The sequence below is a fragment of the Macrobrachium nipponense genome, chromosome 45 (genome assembly GCF_015104395.2).
Source record: "Macrobrachium nipponense isolate FS-2020 chromosome 45, ASM1510439v2, whole genome shotgun sequence".
Lineage (NCBI taxonomy): Eukaryota > Metazoa > Arthropoda > Malacostraca > Decapoda > Palaemonidae > Macrobrachium > Macrobrachium nipponense.
Window position 1 is genome coordinate 44,751,350 of NC_061105.1, and position 26,739 is coordinate 44,778,088.

General features: G+C 36.7%; 1 long non-coding RNA gene across 1 annotated transcript in view; it reads left to right on the forward strand.

Moving 5' to 3' along the window:
• Window positions 1-26,739, forward strand: part of LOC135214149 (uncharacterized) — a 636,319-nt gene that overhangs the window by 61,818 nt on the left and 547,762 nt on the right. The window contains exon 5 of the long non-coding RNA XR_010314297.1: window positions 25,864-25,956. This is a non-coding gene — a long non-coding RNA (uncharacterized LOC135214149). The remainder of the gene's footprint in view (window positions 1-25,863; window positions 25,957-26,739) is intronic.

The following is a 26,739-nucleotide window of genomic DNA, read 5'->3' on the forward strand; positions in this document are numbered from 1 at the left end:
GAGAGTTTTAAGCCCTGTGATTGGCTTATCAACAGCCAATCAGGAGCGTCGTAAGGGACTGGCCTAGACATCAGATGCACGGTTGATGTGAATCTACTATAGTAAGCCTTATGCTTATGTGTATTAAGGGCTAGTGTTGTGGAATTTTTCTTCACAAGATCTCACTCTCAGCTGTTTAGTTTGGCTGTGAATGAGTCGGTAACCACTCCAATTCCTTTCCTTGGTGGCAATTAGCTTTAATGAATTTTTTATTTTATGACAAACACGCGTGACATTTTTATATCCACAAATGTTAAGTATCAAATATATACTGTTTCATAGTGAACTCTTTAACAGAGAAATAACTTACACTAAGGGAAATATAAACAAGTGCCTCTTTCACTACCCGGGTCTTAGTCGACCGTTTATCGTTTTATGAAAACCAGAGGATTGGGTTCGAATCCTGCCCGTGGGAGGTGCACTTGTCAAGAATAATTCCCGTTAAGTATTCCATTCCCATAGACGCTCTTTGATCAAAGACTGAATAAATACACACGGAAAGCTTCATTCATATTGCTCTAAACTAAAATGAAATGAATGCTTAATATGTAAAAGGAGTGAATCTCTCTCTCTCTCTCTCTCTCTCTCTCTCTCTCTCTCTCTCTCTCCTCTCAGCTTTCCTAAACTTAGCAGAGCTATGCTTTCTCTCCCCCCTACCCCTCCACCCCCCATTCGTCCCTCTCCCTAACTTTCCAGTTAATTGCCCATCAAAGGAATGGTTTGGCCGGAAGTGGAGTCTTGACACAAAGGAGCCGCTCATCTGCACAGTCGAATCAAGCGAAGACCTTTGTTTTTGGACCCAGATTCAGTCTTTGCGAGGTCGTCAGGTCGTCAGTCTTTGAGTCTTTGCGACGTCGTCAGTCTTTGAATGCGAGGTCGTCAGTTTTTGAGTCTTCGCGAGGTCATCAGTCTTAAGGCGCTGTCACACTAGCGAAATTTCCGTTGACTTTTGAATTTGACGTCGACTTTTCATGTTTTGACGACGACTTTCTGGTGTCGTCGTCACGAATTTTGAAAACGGTACCGATCGAATTCAACCCATCGCTACCATCGACTTTATTGTTTGTTTATAATCTCGGAGAGCGCCCATTTCAAGTCATCAGATGCAAGATCGAGTTTTTGGTACAGTGGACAAGATTGCCAGAACAGTTTTTGATAAAAGATATGGGGGAGAGTATGGTAGTTTTTTGAAAAAGGGTCTTAAATGAAAAAATTTCCAAGAGATCACCATGAGACTCAGGAAAAACTTTCCTGAACTTGCTGACTTTATACAGATAAGCATGCTATATCATGAATATCAGATTGTTATGTAGCCTGCTCTCATTGTTTTTTTTTTTTTTTTTTTGCAAATAACATAAACAAAAATCTTTAAAAAGTGTTTCTCTAGCTTAATTTATAATACAGTCTGACTGTGGTTGTGTAAACAAGGTTATGAATAGCCTATCTAGGCTAGGCCTAGCTTATTTTTTTTTAAATAAAACTTTTCACATTTTTTTAACCAGGACCGAACCCAAAGACTTTTTTTTTTTTATTCTATGCGACATCATTAAACACATGCAAGCACGACCCAGTAGTTGATTTGTGTTATAAAGCATAGTTGTTTTATCATTCCGGGAAGTCACAGATGGTTTGTTTACGTTTTGACGACGACAAACCACGATATGAAGAAGAACGCGTGTGACAACTGGAGTGCGGAATGACGTCGACTTCTTTGGAAAGTCGACGACAAACTCAGAAAAGGTCGACGGAAATTTCGCTAGTGTGACAGTGCCTTTAGTCTTTGCGACGTCGTCAGTCTTTGACTCTCATCGTCTCAAGTTTATTGGGATGGGTTCAATATTGTATGCAATTTATTCAGTGCTTCCAAATTCTCAGATTTATGTAAACTAATAATGTCCAGTGGAAGTAATTATGTTCCAGCTTTTAAGAATGTAAGAATCCATATTCATGGTGGTATACAAACTCGCTGAGAGAGAGAGAGAGAGAGAGAGAGGTCATATGTGCAGAGAAACTGTCATTATCAAGTTTCATTTGCATTAATACTTAATAAACCATATGAATTTCAGATTTGGAACATTCGGTGAACATTAGTCCTCAATATTTCAACGACTGCTTCCTCTGAGTAGGACTGAATGGATGTTGGATTCATCAATTTCGAGCACTGACGAATTAAACGTAATGTCAGGAACCTTCTCCATTATCACAACGGACTGATCATTTATATATTTACTGAAAGCATTTACCTCTGTCTCTTGTTTATGAAAATTTTTAGAGCCAAGATGAAATAAATGAACAAAGAAGGAAACTCAAGAATGGATAAATGAGCCGCCCACACAGAGAAAACTCAGGTGTTTAGTGGCTGAAACGTGGTTTGGAAAAAAAGCTTTCATAAGCAGAAATTTACCATGAAGGACAAAAGCCTTAAAAGAGATTGTGAGCTGGATAAATAGATGTATGAGTAACATAATTGCTCAGGTATTATCAGCGAGGGAAATGAATGAAAATATGTAAATTTAGGGAGAAGGACAAAACATTTCCCTCATTAATAATCATAAACGCTACATTTTTTTCGCGAAGAAAAATTCTTCCCAACAATAATAATAATAAGAGAATCGACGAGGATAATAATAATAATATTGATCAAAATTTCGAGTCTCAGCGGGTTTGCATTTTTACTGGACTTTGATTTCCTCTTATAACCCATTTTGTAGGGACGAATTATAACTATGAATTATCAGATATGGAATCGTAACTTCATCTATGGAAGTAACAGACATTTTCTTCTTTTGAATGGTAAATAAAAGGATGAGGGTAATAACAATAACGTCTTTCCCACCGTTATCCCTACATTAAGGGGTCGGTTGCCTGACGCACCATCTCCACTGACTTTTGTCAAAGGCATCATCCTCCACCAAACCTCTTCTCTCCATATCTTCCTTCCTTTGTCTCGCCATCTCATTCTCTGTCTCCCTCTGGATCTTCTTCCCATAACAGGTTCCTTCCCAAGCCCTCTTCCCTCCCTCCTCGCCATCCATCCCCACCACATGCCCATACCATCTCAGTAGGATGTGCTAAAAACGTTACAAAAATTAGGACCATAATAGATTCGAGGTTGTTGTTATTGTTGACTGATTTGTATGTGTGTTTTTTTATTGTTTTGAATTAAGCCAGCAGTATACTGGCACAGGGATCTTGCTCCTACAGCAGCCCATTGGCGAAACTGCATAAACCCCTGGAACAGAAGAGAAAACTTGCTTGTGCGGAGAGAGAGAGAGAGAGAGAGAGAGAGAGAGAGAGAATATGGACAGGCGGAACAAAACCCATCAGTAAAACAATAGGGTTAATAAAAGCGAGTGCCTTTATAGTTCAGAGGACAGGAAGGGAAAATAGAAAAAGAAAATGAGGTAAACAAAGGTCCAGGTAGAGAACCAGAAGGTCAAGAAGGAAAAAATCAATATTCTCGTATGGACGACGAGAGAACCGATGAAAATGTGCTTTACAATTCATTGAAAATTGGAATGCAGGTCATATCTATATGGGCCAACCCCTTGAAGACACAAAGGTACGGGCTTTGGTTTAGTTTGTTGCTGAAGTATTTTTGGTGTTGATATGGAGAGCTAATATAGAACTTATAAATTGACATTTTAGTTTCATATTTAGGCAGAGGTCTTTGAATTTCACGATGTGCCACATTGTTTTGTAACATATCTTATAGTTGATTGGCATTTTGATCTCCTCTCTCTCTCTCTCTCTCTCTCTCTCTCTCTCTCTCTCTCCTAATGGAATATTTTGAACTTGATGTAAGTTCACACATTGTAGGAGAGCTAAAGTCTATAAATAGTATTTATAACAAATTCCTGAATGTATTATCGAAGCATTGAAGATTAACACACACACACACACACACCCACACACACACACACACACACACACACACACACACACACACACACACATATATATATATATATATATATATATATATATATATATATATATTTATATATATAAATAATTTAAATTTATTTATTATATTTCACATGTTCAGCAGAAACAAGATAGAGAGGCGATTAGCCTTCCAGTGAAGCAGTTGCGGAATAGAGATGGTTGAAATACCGATCAATTTCCTTAGTTTTTCCAGTCAAAAGAGAATCCTGCCTAACTGATAACTACCAGTTCTGTTCAAACCAAGAATGCATTGCCTCCAGAAATAGAGGAGGAGAATTGCTTAATAATCACCTTCAACCTATCTTCCAAGAAGAGGGCTCTCTCTCTCTCTCTCTGAAATGTTATCATTTTTGGTGCGTAAAAAAAGTGTAATTTTTGTGGTATAGTATGTTATCCAATCAGTAATTCACTCTCTCTCTCGCTCTCTCTCTCTCTCTCTCTCTCTCTCTCAATATAGGCGCTGTTGTTGCATCGCTAATGCCTTTAGATCACTAAGTAGTCTTTGCAGTTGAGCAATATACAGACATGGAAGTCTGGAGAGAGAGCGAGAGAGAGAGACCTTACCTTACAGACCTTACAGTTCGTTCGGGTTGCCCCAGTCCCTCAGTGTGAGGCACCTCTAATGTCTACCAGAGAGTTGCTAGTACATCTTCCGGTATATTTTGCATCTTTCCAATCTTGGATGGTCTGGGATGCAGTTTAGATATTTGTCGAGCTTATTCTTAAACACATCTACGCTCACTCCTGATATATTCCTCAGATGAGCTGGCAACGCACTGAATAGACGCTGCTTATCGATGCTGGTGCGTAGTGGATTAATGTCCTGTGTGCTTTCCTTATTTTTCCTGTATAGTTTTTGGGCACTGTTAATCTACCTCTGCTTGCTCTTTCTGATATTTTTAGTTCCATGATATTTTTCTGCTAATCCTTCTATCTTTTTCCATGCCTGAATTATCATGTAGCGTTTCTTCTCCTTTCTAGACTATATAATTTTAAGGATTGTAGTCTTTCCCAGTAGTCAAGGTCTTTAACTTCTTTTATTCTAGCTGTAAAGGACACCTTTGTACACTCTCTATTTGTGCCATAATCCTTTTGATAGTGTGGGTACCATATCATATGCAATATTCAAGTGGACTACGAACATATGTTTTATAAAGCATAATCATGTGTTCAGCTTTTCTTGTTTTGAAGTGCCGTAACAACATTCCCATTTTGCTTTACATTTTGCCAACAGAATTGCTATTTGATCATTGCATAACATGTTCCTATTCATCATCACACCAAGGTCTTTAACTGCTTCCTTATTTGTGATTGTCTCATTATTATGGTCCCCTATATGCATATAGCTTTCCTTCTCTGTCTCCATAATTTATTGATTCAAATTTATCAGAGTTAAATACCATCCTATTTACCTCTGCCCAATCATATACTTTGAGAAGGTCTCTTTGTAGAGCGTTCCTATCTTCATCACAAGTAATTTCTCTACTTATTCTTGTGTCATCTGCGAAACTACTCACTACCGAATCCTTAACATTACTGTCTATGTCTTCAATCATAATAACAACAGTATTGCAGCTAACACCGTACCTTGTGGCACACCGGATATTACCTGGCTTCATCCGATTTCTCTTCGTTTGCATAACTATCTGTTTTCTGTTGTGTAAAAATTCTTTTAACCATCTTCCTACTTTATCCACGATAGTGTGTTTTCTAATTTTCTTCGCTAATATATTATGGTCTACTTTGTCAAAAGGTTTTGCAAAGTCTAGATAAACCACATCTGTTTCATTTCCGCTTTTCATATTTGAATATGTTCTCACGGTGGACTAACAGTTGGGTTTGTGTACTTTTTCCGGGTACGAAAACCTAGTTGTCCTTTATTAAACAAAAATTATTTTTTATTTAAAGTTTCATAATATTTTCTTCATTACCCTTTCATACACTTTCAGTAATGTGCTGATTTATTAGACTCACAGGCCTATAATTCTACTTGCCTCTAGTCTTGATCCACTTTTGAAAGTAGCAGTAATATATGCTAATTTGTGCTCATCATAATCTTGCCTGTATCTACACTTTGTCTTAATAATATTGCAAGTGGCTTTGCGATAGAATGAACTACTTTCTTTAACAAAATAGCAGGCACTCCATCAGGCCCTGCAGCAGCTCCATTTTTAATTTCATTAATAGCCTGCACAATATCAGCTTCATTAATATCTATGTCAGCCTAAATATTCACTATTTCGTCCCTTACTTCTATAATCATTCTCTTCATTATCTATTTCTAGGGTGAATTCTCTCTTATATCGTTCTGCCAATATGTTGCAATTTCCTTTTTTTTCATTCGTTATCTCCCTTCAATTCTTAGAGGCCTATTTCTATTCTTCTTTTATTCATCTTCTTCGCATATGAGTATAATAGTTTGGGTGTTTTGCTTGATATTTAATAGGGTTTTTTCTTCCAAGTCCCGTTTTTCATTTTCTTTTGATTGTATAATCTTTTGTTCTGCATTTTCTATCTTACTTTTTAGTTCTATAACTTTCCATGCATTTTTTTCTTTTGCAAGACCTTTTTTCCACTTTCTGATTTTCTGGAACAAGATCCTTCTGTCTCTTGGTATGCATGACTGATGTTTACTTTTCTTCTTCGGTATATATATTTATCCACTATTTTCTCTAATATTTTATATAATATCTCCGTATTCACCCTTATGTCATCACTTACGAAAATGTTATCCCAATCTTTGTTTAATTCTTCATTTTGATTTCTAACCATTTTATATTTTTACTGTAGAAGTTGTATTTTCCATATCCTTCCCACTTTTTCATTTTCTTGCTTATCTCTGTTTTCACTTGCTTTGGAATGGACTGTTAATTCTATGACATTATGGTCTGAAAATACTCGCATTATAAACTATTATTTCTTTTTAACATATTCATCTCGTTCACAAATACTAGGTCTAAAGTATTTTCCTTTCTTGTTGGTAGGTGATTTATTTGTTTGAATGTTGTATTCTAGTAGCATATCTAATAGCTTTTCGAATTGCCTCTTATCTTCCTGCGCTACTATTACTCTCTTTTTTATATGTATAAGTACATCCACAATCTCCTATTCGTTCTTTCCAGTCTACGAAAGGAAAGTTGAAGTCTCCAGATAGGAGACTAGTCCCGCAGTCCTTTGTGATTTCTACATATATCATCCAATTTTTCTATTATTAAGTCAACTCTTTAGTATTAGGAGGTCTATATATTACTATGTTCATTAATTTTTCAGATTCAAATTCTACCGCTATTATTTCACATTCTGAGTTACTATATTTCTCATATATTTTGTCCTTGTTTTTTGTCTTTCCCATATATTGCGGTTCCCCCTTGATTCCTATTTTTTCTATCTGATCTATAAGTTTGGAACCCTTTTATTTGATCATCATTCCCAGCTCTTGGGAATACCAGTTTCACTTATATTCATTATATCTATTTTCTTTTCAATTTGGGTTAGTTCTTCAGAGTACTCTATTTTTCTTTTTGAGTTACTCGTAACTAAACCTGCCGCATTCATCACTATGATGGTTTGCGTGTTTTCTCCTTCATTTATATTGGTAATAATAAGGATTTTCCCATGTCCTCTTTCCTGTTCTGGTATGTTGTTCTTTTTTTCATTTTCCAGCCAAAATTCTGACATTAAAAAATCCAACTTTTTCCATAATATTTGTTCTTCCTTCATCATAATTATTCATTTTGTGTCTGAATCTGCAATTTTCTCCATATCTGCAATATCCTCTTGCATAATAAAAACAGTTATTATCTCTTGAGTAGAATCTTGGAGCTGATGCTTTGAAATTTTTTGCTGACACCTCTGCATATCTCGTTGATGGCTTGCTTTTCTCTTTTACCTGATATTCTTCATTCCTCTCTTTATTTATTTCTTTCTTATTTTGGATTTTACTTGATTGGATATTTATTTGATTATGTTTCATGGCTACAGGGTGCATATATTACATTTTTTGACGAACTTACATCCTTCTCCTTCTTTTAGGTTTTTGCATATTTTTGGATGTAGATCTTTGCAATCATCCTCATAGCCATCATAGGTATGCACATTTACCATATATTTCATAGTTGTGACATACCTTTGGATGTTGTAGTAACATTTTCTCCAAATCTGCAATTCCCTCTTTTCAAAAGGTTGCAGACTTTGTCTTGTTTGTATATTTTTTTCCTCTTTCCCGTCATTATGTAGATCTGGGTAGAGCCTCTTCGGGATTCTCTTTTGTGTTGTCATATCATAATTTATTTCTTCGTATGGTATGCTGCTTTATAGCCCTCATATGTAGTATCAATGAGTATCTCTGCATCCATACTTTGATCTTGTTCTTTGTTTTCCTTATCTTTTTCTGTCATTTCAGTTTTGTTTACTTCTCTTCCGTTTTCCTCTTCTTCTTCTTCTTCTTCTTCTTCTTCCTTCTTCTTCTTCTTCTTCATCCTCAACTATTTGTACATTCAAATCGTTGATTTAATAACATTGTCTATCCATGGTAGACATGTTGAGCAAAAAATTCTTGTGTCTTTTCTCATATCTTCATTACCCTCAGCACACTGTGGATGGGTCGGAATGTTGCATGCAGCACATCTGATTAGGTTTTGTGGATTAACTATGCTATACCACACCTTACACATTTACTGCTTTTGGCATTCTTTTCCTAATGCATCAATTAGGATATTCACAAGGTTCACCTTATTCATTTTCTTTGTCGGAATATGTTGGTTTATGTATATTTTCTTTATGAGTCTCTTGACCACTTGGATTTTGTTTATTTGGAACTTCTTCAATTATTTTCAAGATGTTTTCAGTTGATTTGTTCCAGCTGCGTTTGTCACAGCAACGATTAAAGGCTAGACATCCCAGCTTGAACGTTTCCACGGGAAAACGTTTGTGAAAACCCCGGTGTCATTTCAAGTTTCCAGATCGACGTTTTCTTTTTCTCTTCGCTCAGCTGATTGCAAAACAGTCGCTCTTCATGTGCGTTGGATGTTTTATTCGCCTCTTCGTTTTTTTTTTTCCTTTTTACTTCCTTTCGTCGTGGATGAATGAGAAAAGCCAGAATTTAAGGTGGTTTACTTCTTCAGTTATTATTTTGGTTCATCTTTCATTGAAAGGAGAATGGGGGTTAAAAGGGGAGAGGAACATCACCATACTTTTTTATTCCGCACTTTTTCTGTCCACCCTCAGATCTTACAAGCTACTGAGGCTAGAGGGCTGCAAATTGGTAGGTTGACCAACCACCCTCAATCATCAAACATACCAAATTGCAACCCTCCTACTCTCAGTAGATTTATTATTTACTTCAAGGTTGAAATTAACAATAATCGAGCGTCTGGCAACGCTATAGGACTAATCCACAACTGGAACGTGGCTGAAAGCTTCATGGACCGCGGCGGTTTGTTATAGAAAACTCGGTTGCGCTTAGGAAACTTTGGCGTATTTTTTCCTTGTTTTGGTTTCTTCTCAAATCTTCTGGTTTGGAGATATGGAAAGAAGTAGGTTTATATTCATTGCTGGTTTCTGTTTCTTCCATCCTAAAGAAAATAGATTAAAAATCAGACTTATATTTTAACTATTTCTTCATTGGGAAAAAATATTTATGGGAAAAATATAATGAAGGAGAAATTAACAATGAATTCTGGCGAATGAGACTTTTGGGAATTTTTCCAGCCCAGTGCTGGAACCTCGTGATCGCCATGAAATTCGTTCCTCTGCCTCATACCGGATTGTGTAAAAGTTCTGGGATGGTCAGCTTCACTTTAATCGCTATTGAAACACATCAGGGCGACGCTTTAGTTTATAACTGCTCGGTTTCTGTGAAGTTTTAGTGAGATGGAGGCCTCCTTTGCATAATGACACTTTAACTTACGTTGGTTTCTGGAATATTAACGAAGTTCATTCTGAGAGTTTATTAGTCAATGTATTCATTAACTTTTTCTTGATACACGCATTCACTAGCACCTGCCCTGCTATATATTCAGGAAGCTAAGGAAAAATTAAAAAGAAAGTATATATATAAGAAAGAGCAAACAAGAAATTCATGATAAAGTTATCAATTCTTTCTGATATGTAGGAGCATATATTGCGAACGACGTAAGGCATAATAAATTTAAAATGGAAAAGAAAAAAAATAGTGTAAGGGCATTGAAAAGGGTTTTGACCTTTGATATAAATTTATATGACCAATCTTCTCTTTAGGTAAAAAAATTTAGAATTACACAATTCAGACAGATCACTTCAGTGGCATGATCGGTTTGGTCTTGGCCTGCCACCTCGGTGCCGCGACTTACATTCTCGGCCATTCCATTGAGGGGTCAGAGATGTATATTTCAGGTTGGTGAGAAGTTCACTCTCGACGTGGTTCAGGAAATCGCGTAAAAGCCGTTTTGTCCCGTTGCTCAATAACCACTGTTTCCATGCAACGTAAAATCACCTTATAAAAAACAACTTAAATTTTTTTTTTTTCAAAAGTTCAGACAGTGGAGAATTATAGTTGCACAACTTAAATCTTTTAAAGATTATATTTTTACAAAAGTTTAGACCTACTATTATTGTTTATGCTGTCTCCAAAAGAAGTTTTCATTTCGTTTGTTTTTTGCGAGACGGAACCAAAGCGAATTCTACCCAGCGTTCTTGCCTGCAATATTTGTTTGTTTAGATTATTGCCGTCTTTCACTTCCAGCGAAATTTCCCCTAAAAATTCATCAAAGGAACTTAATTTTGTTTCTTATTCGAGTGAACCGTCTTTCATGAGTGCAATGAAAATTTATTTTGGTTTGTTGGGAGAAATACGGAGTGAAATGGTTCCTATCCGTAGAGTGAATCACATTGTGTCTGTTCAGTCTGTTACTCTCCCTTAATATTGCAAAGGGGAATTCCGTTCCCTGTTCTCACACGCCACAATGGCAAGATTTGCTTCCTTCTCTCTGAGACTGTATAAACGTACCTGTTGTTCCGGAATATATCAGAAAACAAATAGTAACGATTATATATATCTCGCAAAAAGTCATTGATAAGCAATGATAATCACATTTCTTATGTCGTTTGTGAAATGTATTTCCTTCTTTCCTTTTATTCTCGATATTCATTGTATGAGATTTTGATGACATCAGGGGAGAGAGAGAGAGAGAGAGAGAGAGAGAGAGAGAGAGAGAGAGAGAGAGAGAGAGGTGGATGATTTAAGAGGCTGTAACGGACTAGTAGTAGTTATAAGTTACCAAAGAATTCTGTGAATTATTTTATCCGATTTATCAGGAGTGAATATTTGTTTTACAGTCGTCTGTACGTTCGTTTCCGTTGCCACTGTAGCACATACACTGTAAATTTCCTTCCACTGTACATTGGTCCTCTTGAAGATGTCGGAAATTGAAGGCGAATCAGGTCAGGATTTATACCGAATGTTTCGTTTTCCATGTGGCGGCATAATATTATATATATATTATAATTAAATATATATATATATATATAATATATATATATATATATATATCTATTATATATATATATATATATATATATATATATATATAGATATATATATATTATTATATATTATATATATATATGTGTGTGTGTGTGTGTGTGTGTGTGTGTGTGTGTGTGCGTGTGTGTGTGTATAATCACGGATGATCTTAATTAATACACGCAAATCCACGTTGAAGAAAGAACAAATGTGTTGGTATGAATTCGTTCGTGCACATCCGGAAAGTAAACAGCAGAATCCCAACAGTTCTGCTCAAGGAATGGCTTCCGTATTGCACCGTTGCAATTCTCACTATTCTGTTTTTTTTATTTATTGTTTTTTATTCTGTTTATGCAGATAAGATCCTATGAAAGAAGTCTATCTTCAAAGGTGTATTTATGGAGAAGGTGTCTGGTTTATCCCTTTGGCAACCTGTCAATTAAGTTTGTTTCTTTTAGTGAGTCGAATATGGGTAATAGTAGATATACTCGATTGTTATTATTATTATTATTATTTTTTTTCATTTTTGCTCTTTCACAGTCCTCCAATTCGACTGGGTGGTATTTATAGTGTGGGGTTCCGGATTGCATCCTGCCTCCTTAGGAGTCCATCACTCTTCTTACTATGTGCGCCCTTTCTAGGATCACACTCTTCTGCATGAGTCCTGGAGCTACTTCAGCCTCTAGTTTTTCCAGATTCTTTTTCAGGGATCTTGGGATCGTGCCTAGTGTTCCTATGATTATGGGTACAATTTCCATTGGTATATCCCATATCCTTCTTATTTCTATTTTCAGGTCCTGATACTTATCCAATTTTTCCCTCTCTTTCTCTTCAACTCTGGTGTCCCATGGTATTGCGACATCAATGAGTGATACTTTCTTCTTGATTTTGTCAATCAACGTCACATCTGGTCTGTTTGCACGTATCACCCTATCTGCTCTTATACCATAGTCCCAGAGGATCTTTGCCTGATCGTTTTCTATCACTCCTTCAGGTTGGTGCTCGTACCACTTATTACTGCAAGGTAGCTGATGTTTCTTGCACAGGCTCCAGTGAAGGGCTTTTGCTACTGAGTCATGCCTCTTTTTGTACTGGTTCTGTGCAAGTGCCGGACATTCGCTTGCTATGTGGTTTATGGTTTCATTTTTCGTATTGCACTTCCTACATATGGGAGAGATGTTATTTCCATCTATCGTTCTTTGGATATATCTGGTTTTCAGGGCCTGATCTTGTGCCGCTGTTATCATTCCTTCAGTTTCCTTCTTGAGCCCTCCCCTCTGTAACCATTGCCATGTGTCATCGCTCGCCAGTTCTTTAGTCTGTCTAATGTATTGTCGGTGCATTGGTTTATTGTGCCAGTCCTCTGTTCTGTTTGTCATTCTCCTGTCTCTGTATATTTCTGGGTCTTCGTCTATTTTTATCAGTCCTTCTCCCCATGCACTCTTGAGCCACTCGTCTTCACTGGTTTTCAGATATTGCCCCAGTGCTCTGTTCTCGATGTTGACGCAGTCTCTGCTTAGTAGTCCTCTCCCTCCTTCCTTTCGTGTTATGTATAGGTCTGTCCGTATTTGCTCTTGGGTGTAGTGCTTTGTGTATTGTCATATGTATCCTAGTATTCTGGTCTATGTTGCGGAGTTCTGCCTTCGTCCATTCCACTATTCCTGCGCTGTGGCTTTTATCATTTTTACGGCATTGAGTTTTGACTTGAGTATCGCCTTAAGTCTCTGCATATATTCTTTCCTGATCGTGTCCTTCATCTCTTGGTGTTTTATATCCCCTCCTTCCATTATTCCCAGGTATTTGTATCCCGTCTCATCTATGCGTTTGATGTTGCTCCCATCTGGTAGCTTTATCCTTTCAGTCCTTGTTACTTTGCCCTTTTGTATGTTGACTAAGGCGCATTTTTCTATTCCAAACTCCATCCTGATGTCCCCAGATACAATCCTTACAGTCTGGATTAGGGTATCTATTTCCTTGATGCTCTTACCATACAGCTTGATGTCGTCCATGAACATCAGATGGTTGATTCTGTTGCCTCTTTTCTTGAGTTGGTACCCAGCATCCATCTTCTGCAGTACTTTTGTCATGGGAATCATGGCTACTGCGAAGAGTAGTGGGGACAGTGAGTCGCCCTGGAAGATCCCTCTCCTGATATTAACCTCTGCTAGTCTTATTCCAGAGCTTGTAAGTATTGTATTCCAGTTGCGCATTGTTTTTTTGAGGAAGCTGATGGTGTTTTCCTCTGCCTCATATATTTTCAGACATTCTATTAGCCATGTCTGTGGTATTATTATTATTATTATTATTATTATTATTATTATTATTATTATTATTATTAATTATTACTCTCGATGTGCCGACAAAGTGGAAAATACAGAAGAGGAGAAAACATAAGAGAAAAGAATGACAGGAACAGACATTATTAAAATAACAGTTGAGAAAAACAAGTCACCACACATATGGTGTATGAATAACACACTAACACACTGAGAAACACGCGGCAAAAACTGAATAATTCAAAATTTACCTCAGAATAAATCACAATATATCTGCAATCTTTGGAAACACGATTTCAAACAGACAAATAAACTCGCGCAAAGCAACTCGGATCCGAAAGCAAGTATTTGCTCTGCAAATGAATTGGCAAGAATAGCAGGTGAAGGTCAACAAAATTAAAACCTTTTTATTTACAAACGGAATTCGGAGTAACGGTACCCTAAAAATTAAGTTATGTTGCACTTTTTTGACCAAAGAAATATCTTGGACACTGGGTTTATGGGGATATATATATTTATTATTGTACTGATACTTTTACTCATAAGACTAACAGTTCTGACGTATAATGAATATTTAAAAAAATAGTCCCAAAACTAACTTTGTATATATATATATATATATATATATATATATATTATATATATTGTATATATATATATATATATATATTATATATATATAATATATATATAATATATATATACTATATGTCTGTGTGTGTGCAATGTATATAGATTATATATATATATATATATATATATATATATATATATAGTGTGTGTGTGTGTGTGTGTGTGTGTGTGTGTGTGTTTGGTGTGTGTGTGCGCGCGCGCGCGTGTTAATGCATTTAAACCACCATCGGGAGTAACCACGGGATCCCACCTAAAAATAAGTTTATTTTGAATCTTTTTTCTGACCAAAGAAAATATCTTGGAAACTGGTGTTTATTGGGGCTATATATCTTTTATTGTACTGATTACTTTTACGCAGTAAGCTTTTACAGTTCTGAACGTCCGAATGAATATTTTAAAAAACCTAGTTCCCAAAACTAACTTTGTATATATATATCTATCTATAATAATATTAAAAATATATATATACCCAAAATAATCATTTAATTCTTTATAGTCTTAATAGATGGTATATATATGGTTGTCTACGTATCTAACTCTATATATATATATATATATATCTAATATGTATGTATAGATTCATATATGTCTGTGTGTGTGTCTGTGTGTGTGCATGTATAATCTATTATATATTATTATATAATAATAAATTCTTATATAATATTATATAATATTCCTAGTGTGTGTGTGTGTGTGTGTGTGTGGTGTGTGTGTGCGCGCGCGCGCGCGCGCGTGTTAATGCATTTAAACCACCATCACTTGTTAGACACTAACCAATCAACTGACCTTTTATGAGGTGCAGGTGTAATTGGTGAATCATCAATTAATTCTATTTTCCAGGTCCTTATTGTTCACTGACTCTTTGAAGTTGTGTTTTTCATTGATTTCTTTCATTCTTTTCTCCACTCGATCAAATCCATTCATTCATTAGGGATCTGAAGAGGAAAGAGGTTTATTCGGTGTTTCATTGGTGCCTTTCAACAAACCGATTCTGACTTTTTATTTATTAAGTGGAATTACGCTTTTATTTATTGATGGCTCCTACTCACTGAATTGTGTTCATTTCATTGAAATATGCTCTTGTTTATTTATGGCTCCTACTCACTGATAGCGTTCAGTTCATTATAATATGCTTTTATTTATTGATGGCTCCTGCTCACTCAATTGTGTTCAGTTCATTGAAATATGCTTTTATATATTGATGGCTCCTACTCAATCAACTGTGTTCAGTTCATTGAAATATGCTTTTATATATTAAATTCTGCTACTCACTGAATTGCGTTCAGTCGCATATTAATTTAATCTCATCCCTGCTCTAGCATGATTAAAAAAATACGTATATTATGTAGAATTTTCTAAAAAAGAAAAATTCCAGTTTGAAATAAATCACAACCAATTAGCAAACTCAGCATACCTTTCAAATAATTCATACAACCAGAGGTACAACGGTTTTGGTTTGTTTGTTATCGAGATTGTCAAAGTTTATCTTCCGCCTTTTTCTAATTCCTTCGCACATTGCGAAACTGCAGGCGAAGTTTACTTAAGCTATTTTGGCGGCCAATATTTTCCCCCTCTGGATACATAGGGGATACGGAAGGTTATGATACTTCAGGTAAATTTCGACAAGTTCCCCCCCCCCCCCCCCCCCCTCTCTCTCTCTCTCTCTCTCTCTCTCTCTCTCTCTCTCTCTCTCTCTCTCTCTCTCTCTCTCGCTAAAGTATTTCAGGAAAGGTTTTATTGATACATCATGTAGTTTAGAGAGAGATAGACAGACATTATCACGTTCAGTTCTTTCAGCGCAGACTGACGAGGCCAGAGAAACAAATCAACTTGAATTATGCTCCAAAGAGAACAGAGATAATTGAGATAATTGAAACCCGAACAGCTCTGTTGGAATCCTATCAATTATGAAAGTGATGAGTCCCTTAAGTAGGGTAAATCCCTTCCTGGGCGTCACTTGGTTTCTAACAATGAGTTACACCTCACCTCCACTCATGGGATATTTCCATGTTGCGCTTTCTCTCCTACTTTCTTTTAAGAAGAGCTGTTCGCCCTCACTGAAGCTCAGCCTTTAATGAACAACTACGTGAAACAAGCGCAATAATCAACATGCCCAAATATCCAGAACCAAAAAATGATAATAACATTTATGTTTTCTGTACAGCGTATAATCTATGCCACCGAAAATAAATTTATCTATTGGTGGTCTCGGCGGGCAGTGGTAGCCTTTGTTCTTGCGTTGCCAGACGCACGATTATGGCTAAATTTAACCTTAGATAAAATAAGAACTTCTGAGGCTAGAGGGCTGCAATTTGGTATGTCTGATGATTGGAACGTGGATGACCAACTTACCAATTTGCAGCCATCGAGCTTCAGTAGTTTTTAAGATCTGGTCGGTCAGAAACAGTGTGGACGGGCAGACAAAACGGGCACAATAGTTTGCTTTTATAGAAGGCTAAAAATATCGTCTCGCTTCTCCTCTCGGGGCTCAATTTTGGTAGATGCGATTTGGGCAAAAATTTGCTCCAAATCAGAGAAGAAATTGAGACGCGTTCACGGATTTTCGCTGGCAGCTCCAGCGAAGTTTACAGATGGCCTGGTACTACTTAGTCTCGTTCCCAAGAAACGGAAACAAAAAAGGTTGATGTTCATATATAAGAAACAATAGTGTGGAAGCTGTTGGGAGTTGCTATTCTGCGAGTATAATTTTATGAGCATCTATGTCTTGTTATTCATGCATTACTCTCTGCTGTGTAAATCATTCCTACTTTTAATTTGTAACTGCAATGTGTATATCAGCTACGAGTGATACATTCTTCTTCTTCTTCTTCCCAGCTTGTTCCCATTTTTATATGGGTCGCCGTTTCGGATGAGCCGTTTCCATCTATTTCTATCTTGTGCTTCTGCCTCATCAATTCCCTTCTCATGTAAGTCTCCTCTCACACAGTCCTTCCATCTCTTTCTTGGTCTCCTCTTTTTTCTTCTTCCTTGCACCTCCACCCCCATAGTATGTCTCCCAGCGTGGTCCTCATCTCTCCTCAACAGGTGTCCATACCATCTCAGCCTCCCCTCCTGCACTTTCTTTGATACTTCCACCACCTTAGTTGACCCCCTTATGTAGTCATTTCTGATCCCATCCACTCTTGTTACCCCAGACATCCACCTAAGCATTCTCATTTCTGCCACATCCATCTTCTTCTGCTCTGCTTTTCTCATGCTTGCTGTTTCCGTACCATACAGCATTGCTGTTCTTACCACTGTCTTGTGAAATTTTCCTTTTAACATTACATGTCAAATATGGTGTAAATATGGTTAGCATAAACTCTCGATGGCTTTTGTATACAAAATGTCCTTTGCTTAAATAATACTGCCCAGGAAACACAATCTCCCAATTGCTAGATGAACTTAAAATAAAAACACGTCTGCAAACTGATTGGTCTAAACACTTCCACTCAACAAAGATTCTTACAGCCCTTGAATCAGTGGCCATGGTAGAACCATTGCTCTTCCTCTCTCTCTCTCTCTCTCTCTCTCTCTCTCTCTCTCTCTCTCCTCCTTCCTGTCTCTCTCTCTCTCTCTCTCAAAAGACATGTTTCACAGACATATTTTTTTTACGAACTGATTTGTATATGGTAATCATTTATAAAATGAACGAAAATATTTGTGTATCAATGTACCGGTACTTGTAAGTTCATTTCCGTAATATAAGACGGTCTGCAAAGCGCATGCAGAACAGTGGCTTAGTTTTCATATCCAAAGATCCTGATTTTCGGTTCCATCGGCAAATAAGATTCAGTTTCTTTTTAGCAAAGGTAAACTACATTTTATATATAAAAAAAAACTTTCAACAGCCGAGTCCATTCACTAAATAAAATGAAAAACGAACGGAAGGTTGAAAAAAAGTCCGAAGGAGAAGGGAAATGCTTCGGGCTTTAATTCTTGCAAAACCTAACAGTCTTGATTGCACTGTTCTGTGTTAATTGCGTTTCTGTGTTAAGAAGAGGAAACGTCCTAATTTATCATATTAAACAGAAGCAATATATTCCACAGGGGTCTTTCTCATCTCTCCCGACAATTATTCGAGTTCTGCTACAAAGTAAATACTTTTGTAATTGATGAAGATGCTAATTAGCGTAGAAAGAGAATATTTCACCCTTCTCTCTTTCACAGAACTAAACTCACATGTAATTTCACGCACATGTATGTGTGAATTTTTTCCTTCACTTTTTTCGAGAAAGTACACAAAAGATTGTAATCTTTTTACTTTTCGCAGTTAAGGAAAACTTATATGATTCATTGCTTTCTATAGTTGTTTTTCAAAGTATAACAATCGTGTGCGCGTGCGCATACACGCACACAAGAAGACAACGCAGACACACGCTTTACACATATTATAGTCTCTTGGTCAACCTTTGCAAGGCGCATGATTTACTTCCGACGTTGAACAAATCCGCGTCAGGGGAGTTCTTACCTTGGCAGTATCAGCAGTGACTGGAAAATGTGGAATATTAATTGTCCCTTTTGAAAGGGATTTATAGGCCATTTTCTTTATGAATGATACACTGATATTCCCGGGAAGGGAATCAACATGAATTATCCTTTGGGGGATTTGAATATAGCCAAAGGGAGAGAGAGAGAGAGAGAGAGAGAGAGAGAGGAGGAATGAAGAGAGATGAAGAGACGAGAGAGAGAAGGGGAACGGGCGGGGACGCGGATCTGTCAATGAAATTAGATATATCTAGTGCATATGTGTATATATATTCATACATACACACACACACACACACACACACACACACACATATATGTGTGTGTGTATGTGTGTGGGTCTTATCACATCACCGTGATGTATATATACGCATTAAGCTACAAATGTCCTTTACTATCTAATTCACTTTACCTCGGAATTAATATATTTTCATATATGTTAACGGACGAATTTCTTATCAACTAAAAATTTCCCTTCGGTTAACGTATATGAAAATATATTAGTTCCGAGGTAGAGTGAGTTAGACATTAAAAGGCAATTGTAGCTTAATGCGTATATATATATATTATATATATATATATATATATATATATATATATATACCATATATATTATATATATATATATATATATATATATATATATATATATATGATTGTTTAATTAATAATCAATTAATCAACATGATAGCTTTTGACTTGTTTTAAAGCATTAAGGATGTGTGCATGCAATTGTTGCCTGTCTTGTTACTTGCAAATGAGCCCTTTTTCCTGCTGCTTGCTTAATAGCCTGTTAAAAACATTCTTATTCATAGAAACAAAGTAGTTTTAAGTCGTTGTTTCTTCATGCTTTTAGAATATCCTGATGAAATTTTTTTTACAAAACAAAATAGTTTCAAGTGATTGTTCTATTTATCTAGTAATGGAGTTTTTGTTGCCAGCAGCCCCACCTCAAACTTTGGTTGAGGAATAATAAGGTAAACATTCACTGGAGCCATCTTTCCCAAGGGAGAGAAGTCTATAGGCGAACGAATATACTTTCCAAAAAATAACTTTTTGTAAAGGTCCGTCTAGGTCCCCATTCTCTCATTGAAGCCATTAAAACAAATCTCAGATATTGATGCTAACAGTATTGTAATGACACAGGTCTGTCTAATGCCATTCAATTTGAGTCCCAGTAGACCTCTTCCTCTGAGTAGGACTAAAGTCCATCCCTAGGAGGTCCAATTCAATTTCCATCATCTTTATACTGATGAGTCTAAAAAATGACTTGTATTATTAATGCTCGTACAACCCTGAAGTTAGGCCTATGAACGCGATGGCAGTTATAAAACCATTTTTTAAACTATAGAGGCCATTCGTTGGAAGGGTAACGCTTATCCTGTGTTAATGATCTGCACAGGATGATACCTTATTGGAAAATAAACGCAGAACCATTTAGAGCAGACAACGATGAATTTGTGTTAGTATCCATTACTATTGCAGTTCGTCGGTTTATATTTTCTTCTGTATTTTCAAAAAGGATGAGAACCATGCAAGAAGTCATAGGGAAAAGGGACTTAAACAGGCAGATAAATTGACAGTAAGACAAAGTTACAAAATGACGCCATAAAGCCAAACATTAGATTCAGGTAATGGGTGATTTTAAGAGAGACAACTGAAGTTTATCTCCGAATATAGAGATGCTATAAATTTGTTTTGAGTTCCCATAGTTTATAGACAAGTTGGTAACAATAGTGTCCACGTGTGTCTTAAAATGAAATCTGTGTGTGTGTTACCCTGTCCTTCAATCTCTGTGCAGAGACATTTAGATCTCTCTCTCTCTCTCTCTCTCTCTCTCTCTCTCTCTCTCTCTCTCTCTGTAGATCCTTGGTTCTCTCACCTAAACGCCCTCTCACTCCAAGAGGAAATGAGGAGCAAATGCCCCTTAATGAAAGAGGAAAGACCATCTGACAGAAAGGGTCCCCGACATCACTGAGGATTGGGTATGAAAGGGAGGCCGAGGCCATCGTCTCATTAACCACCAAAGAACCACTTTCATGAATTCTGAATTTTGGTGCTGCGAATCACATCCTGATTTTAGAGCCTCTTATGCATGAAGGTGTGTATAATGACCTCAGAAATGGCCCTTTACTGAGCTGAATATAGTACTATTTAGGCCAAAGGCCAAGCACTGGGACCTATGAGGTAATTCAGCGCTGAAACGAAAATTAAGAGCAAAAGGTTTGAAAGGTGCAACAGGAGGAAAACCTCAAAGCAGTTGCACTACGAATCAATTGTTAGGAGAGCGTGGAAAGTAAGACGGATGAGAGAGAATATAAAAGGAGGTACCGTAAAAGAAATGAAAGTGGTGGCAGCTAGCGGCCGGAGGCACGCTGCAAAGAACTTTTAAGTAATGCCTACAGTGCACCACATGAGGGTGCACTGACGGCACTACCCATTAAGGGGGAAATGTCCCTTTAGATCTCCCCTGAGATGAGACCCAGTTTACATATTGGTGAATGACACTGGATGAAAGAATCATTTTTTCTGTCTTTAAGTCATATCAATCGTAGTACAATGTTCCGCGTTGGTACTAAGACCGAAAGATAAAAGCAACATTGAGATTTGTCGTCTATTAGAAGATATAAATGTTTTACTTTGAAGTATCATAAAGCTTTAATCATCAATTGCACAATCAAAGAGTACTTCAAAAAATTATGTTTCTATCATAGTAATGATAATCGTAGTGTATTAGTGAATTAGTTTTAATATATAGTGTTGATATTGTTCCACCGTGTTATACCTTTCAGCATAATTAATGTTTAGCTGAACATGTAAATAAATCATGACAAAAAGAAACTCCACATTATTTTACCTCGCAAATTGGGAAGTAGCTGAAACTGACAAGCATCGTGGAATAGTCATTCCTGGTTTTAAGTTACTTAATTAATATTGGCAAATGTTGGGAAAAGTACGGAAACAGACTGACAGACAGGAAGGCAGGTAATGATAGTTCAGTCATTAGTAGCTATAAGGTGAAGGAAGTCGTGTTTGAGTATTTGAGACAGGCAGATAGAGAGAGAGAGAGAGAGAGAGAGAGAGAGAGAGCAGTAAAAAAAAACGGGCCGGGTGGTGTTGGGGGGGACGAGATGACGACGAGATATGAAAATTTATTTTTAAAACATTGTATATGAATAAAGTAAAACTAAAAGGAAAAGGGACTTTGAATATGAAATGTCAAGCAATGTTCTGGTATAGAGATGATCTGGTGCGCTAAATATATGAAAATTTTCATGGACATTTTGAGTCCACTGTTACGAAGCTTCTTAGAATAATACACTTTTTTTTCACAGAACATTTTGGAATTATAGAAAGCATGTTCAAGTATTTTGAAAGACTTGATATAAAGGAAGAGCGTTAGCCAATACCAGTAGTTTAGGTCCACTAGATGAGTTGTTCTCTTGGTGCCGGAGGTCTCGGTAAGCAAACTGGCAAATGTAGGTCTATTGTTTTACTTAAGTTCATTTACTCTAACAAAACTTTAGATGGATTTCAGAAGGTTTGGGGATTTTTTTTTATGTAATTTACAATTTATAATTTTTCCATAACTTAATATATTAATTTTCAGCTTACGTATAAACCTTATTACAATACAGATATTGTACCCAGTGTTCAGACTAACCTTTTGTAGTGGAAAGGAAAGCAGAGCTGTGTAACATGTTTGGCTTGTTTGGACTGTTTCCGTTTCTCAAATTAATCCGCCCGATATTTTATCGTTATTTCAAAAACCCGTGGACGAGAAAAAAAAAACAGTTTGCAAAGGATACATTGTCTAGTGTTTTGACCATAAACGGCTTAAGCCGCGCTGACACAAACGACTTGGCAAACGGTCTGAGGAGTCGGTCTAAGCTTATGTATAAACATACCTAAGCAGACAGGAATTCGAAATTCCATACGTCTGCCACCTCTGTATCTTGCAGAAGTCCCAATACAAAAAGATTTGAGAGGGAGAATTTTAACTCTGAAAGAAGTGATATTCATTCCTTGTACAGTAAGGAACACCGAAGGAATTAAGAAAAATCGGAAGCATTAAGGAAATTTCAGAATATGATGGAACCCAGAAATTGATATGTACTACGCATACCCGTACGTGAGTGTGTATGTAAGCGTTTGAACTCAAGTTCGTAAGTTTCACAGTCGTCATACATTGCATGGCAGGTGCAGGAACATGGCATATTTATTTTAGGTATTAATGACAACACTGGTTCTACATTAGTTCCTTCTATTATAGCCTTTAACCTTTCACTCAGCGAGGGTCTAAAGTCCTGCGCTAGGTCTGATTTCGTCTAAACTATTTTCAGTTACTTGTAGACACTGTTAATGTATATGTTAGGTGGACCGGTAAGATTCAGATATGCATTTCGATTTATAGGGGTTTTCGATCTTAATAAATCACAATATGGAGTATTGTAGATCCGCAATAAATTTACAGTACTGTTTTAGTCATTAAAGCAGCGATTTTTTACTTGTTATTTCCAAATTTCCAGTACAACATTCAATACAGAAACATAAGTTTCAATTTTCAGTTAGGAATTACGGCTGTATAGAAAAAGATAAAGTATTGAAAATCCAGTTTTTATCAATTTTAAGAATACTTTTCTTGATAACGAGGAATATGGTTATTTCTTGAGCAAAAAACTAAACAATACTGTGCATAAAAGTAGCTGTTCTAATAAAGAAAAATAATGATCAAGTAATTCTGAAAAGGCTTCTGTTATGAATTGAGGGGTTCCATTAAAGAAATTTATCGAAAAATAAAACACAATTTAATACGGAATCTAATATAAAGGCACTTGGATATTGTTAGAGAAATAACATGGCAAAACATTCATTTACTAATAATTACTATATTCTGCAGTCTGCAGAGATATGGCGACCATATATATAAAGCTATGTAACATGTCACAATCATACTGACCCGTAGTAACTCAACAACTTATTTACATTGTAGACTTTAGCCTATAAGAATAACTTAGACTTTCATAGGTAGCCCAGACTTGAGCTGTATTTCATAGTCTGTGGAGGGGGACAGATAGAAAAATTAGCATTCCTGAAGGTTATGCTAAGTTAGGCTACATTCGCCAAGCTAAGGTTAGGCTTCGTAGGCTACCCTTGGTTATTTGATGATCAACCCTGGTAGACTAGCTAGTTGGTAAAATTTACTTCTAAAACTTTAATGTAGTATGAATTTGAAGTATCCTTTTGGGTAATAATGATAATGGTAAAATTGAAGAAACTACCTTTTGAGTGTTCAGGCAGATCAAATTCAACAGTCTTCTCCATACCAGGTTTGAGAACTTATTGATAACATAACAGTATCATAACACTTCATTAACACTTAAAACTACAGCAGGCCTGGATCTAGGCCTCATGATACTACGTATATTGTTGTACTAGTAGTAGGAAAAATTGTCAGGCTTAACCATAATTATATGGATTGACGGTAACCCTCTTGTTAATTAATCGGGCTACATGAATTTAATGTCAAACAGGCTTTAATAAAAAGCTTATTACAACATTCATTAGTTTATTAGTTAATATAGAGGTTATTTCAACACAGTCATAAAGTTTTTCATGAATGAAAATTGGTCTCTTACTTGTGAAATGTGAACCCCTGTTCTTTTGGGATCTTGTTTCTGTAAGTGACAGTTGATGGCCCAGCAGCCAGCACTAGATGCCAGAAGCGGCTTTTCTGCCGCTTGTTTCTGCAGTTGATGCCGCTGCCATTTCTGAAAATCATAGCATAACAATGACACCTTACGTGCACACGATCGTCACTTGTCTGTCCAAGCTCTCCCTTCTGTATTTCCTCACATAAACTATGACAAAATGCGCAGGTCGCTGTTGCCAGTTAGACATATTTCAGATTTCACTTTCAACCACAGAATCAGTCGTCATTCTTTGCAAATCTCATCCATCCATTTCTCCTTTGCCTTTGTGCATTTCCTCTTAATAGTTCTATCAAGAGCTCTAGCCACTTTAATTGGGGGTACTAATATGATAACATTATTCTTTTACAGAATCATCACATTTAGACTAACTGAAATAATTAAGAGACAATAGAAGTCAGGGATTGTGGCTTACACTTACCCTAGCTGTGTCTGCCGGTGTCATTTCCTGTTTGCTGAACGTTCTATCTAGTATGATCTCATTTTCTAGTTAGTTTCTATATTAATATGTTATCAACATTTTCATAACCATTCTTCTACAGTAGAACAGCTCCAACTCGTTTCCAAAAATACCGTATGGTCCATTCTGTGTCAAGTTCCCGTTAAACACGCTTATGTAGATTTTTTTTGGGGGGGGTGGGGGTGGCATAATGCCAAGCACTGGGGCAACTAAGGTCATTCAGCGCTGAAACGGAAATTGACAGTAAAAGGTTTGAAAGGTGTAAGAGGAGGACAACCACGCAGTTGCATTATGAAACAATTATTGTTAGGAGAGGGTGGACAGTAAGATGGAAAAAAGAGAATATGAATGGAGGTACAGTAAAAGGAATGAAAGTAGTTGCAGCTAGGGGCCGAAGGGATGCTGCAAAGAACCTTAAGTAATGCCTACATTGCACCGAATAAGGTGCACTGACTGACTGACGGCACTAACCCCCTACGGGATACACGCTTATGTAGCTTTCAAGGAAACTTTATAAATAAGGAGGTATCATATCAGTTCTTGATTTACCAGTAATTCATTTGTTCAGTCATGTTCTCGGAACAACATCGATCGGCCTGCGAGGACTGACAGCTATTGGGTTTGTTGAGACGTTTACTGCTTTCAACCACAACACAGTCCCGCATATGAATCTCATTTAGAAAGGTGGAATGACCTCTTTTAAAAGCAGTAAATCACTCATATGCTTTTATTATTTCAAATTATTTAATTTTTTTATATACACGTTTTTACGTCATACATACCTTCTTTATTCGGTTTCTATTTCAGAGAAAAGTGCCAGAGGTTTCCAGACGCTAACAAAACAGTCATAGACGTGGTACTGGGAAAGCCACTTCCGTACGCGGCCACGAGACAGAAAAGGTAAGTCAATAAACATACTTACGTAGGTTAATAGATGTGTTTTAATGAAGGTTAATAGATGTGTTTTACCACAAAAGTGATGTACTATATATAAAACGAAAATACAGAGCACATGCAGTTACAAAATAGACAGGCTGATTCGTGTTGAGAAATCCCGTAATTATTTATCAAAGAGAAAATCAGCAAAACAAACAATTTAAATCGTGTTGAAATATGACAATGATCTCACCCTGTCATTCAGGTCAGTGGTATAATTACGAACTCACCAGACAGATGAAGACCGAGGTCACGTTCTTCGTTGATTTTTTTATAATTATTATTTGGCGAATTCAATTGATATTAAACACGCACTAATTCATGTGAGATCGTCAGATGTTCGGCGTCACGCAGTGGCGCCGTTGCATAGCAGAATCCTTTCGCCTACTACTACTAATGGTATAATGAATTTTCACATCAGTCGTCGCTTCATTTCGCTTTTCGTTTCTCTTCTGTTGCGTTGAATTGAATCGCAATGAAAACGAATTAAAATAATGACAATCTTGACGTTTAAGCGACGTGAAATGGACGTTTATTTTCCAACGAGTCTATTATTTTTCAATTAGAGGAATAAAAATGCAGCAAAGACGATGGAAGTATTTCGTGCGGGTCTTGAGACAGACAGACAAATTACCTTTTGGATTCAGATTGCAATTTCAGTTTCATTGTTATTTTCACCGAGAGAGAGAGAGAGAGAGAGGGGGAGAGAGGAGAGAGAGACGAGAGAGAGAGAGAGAGAAGGGAAGG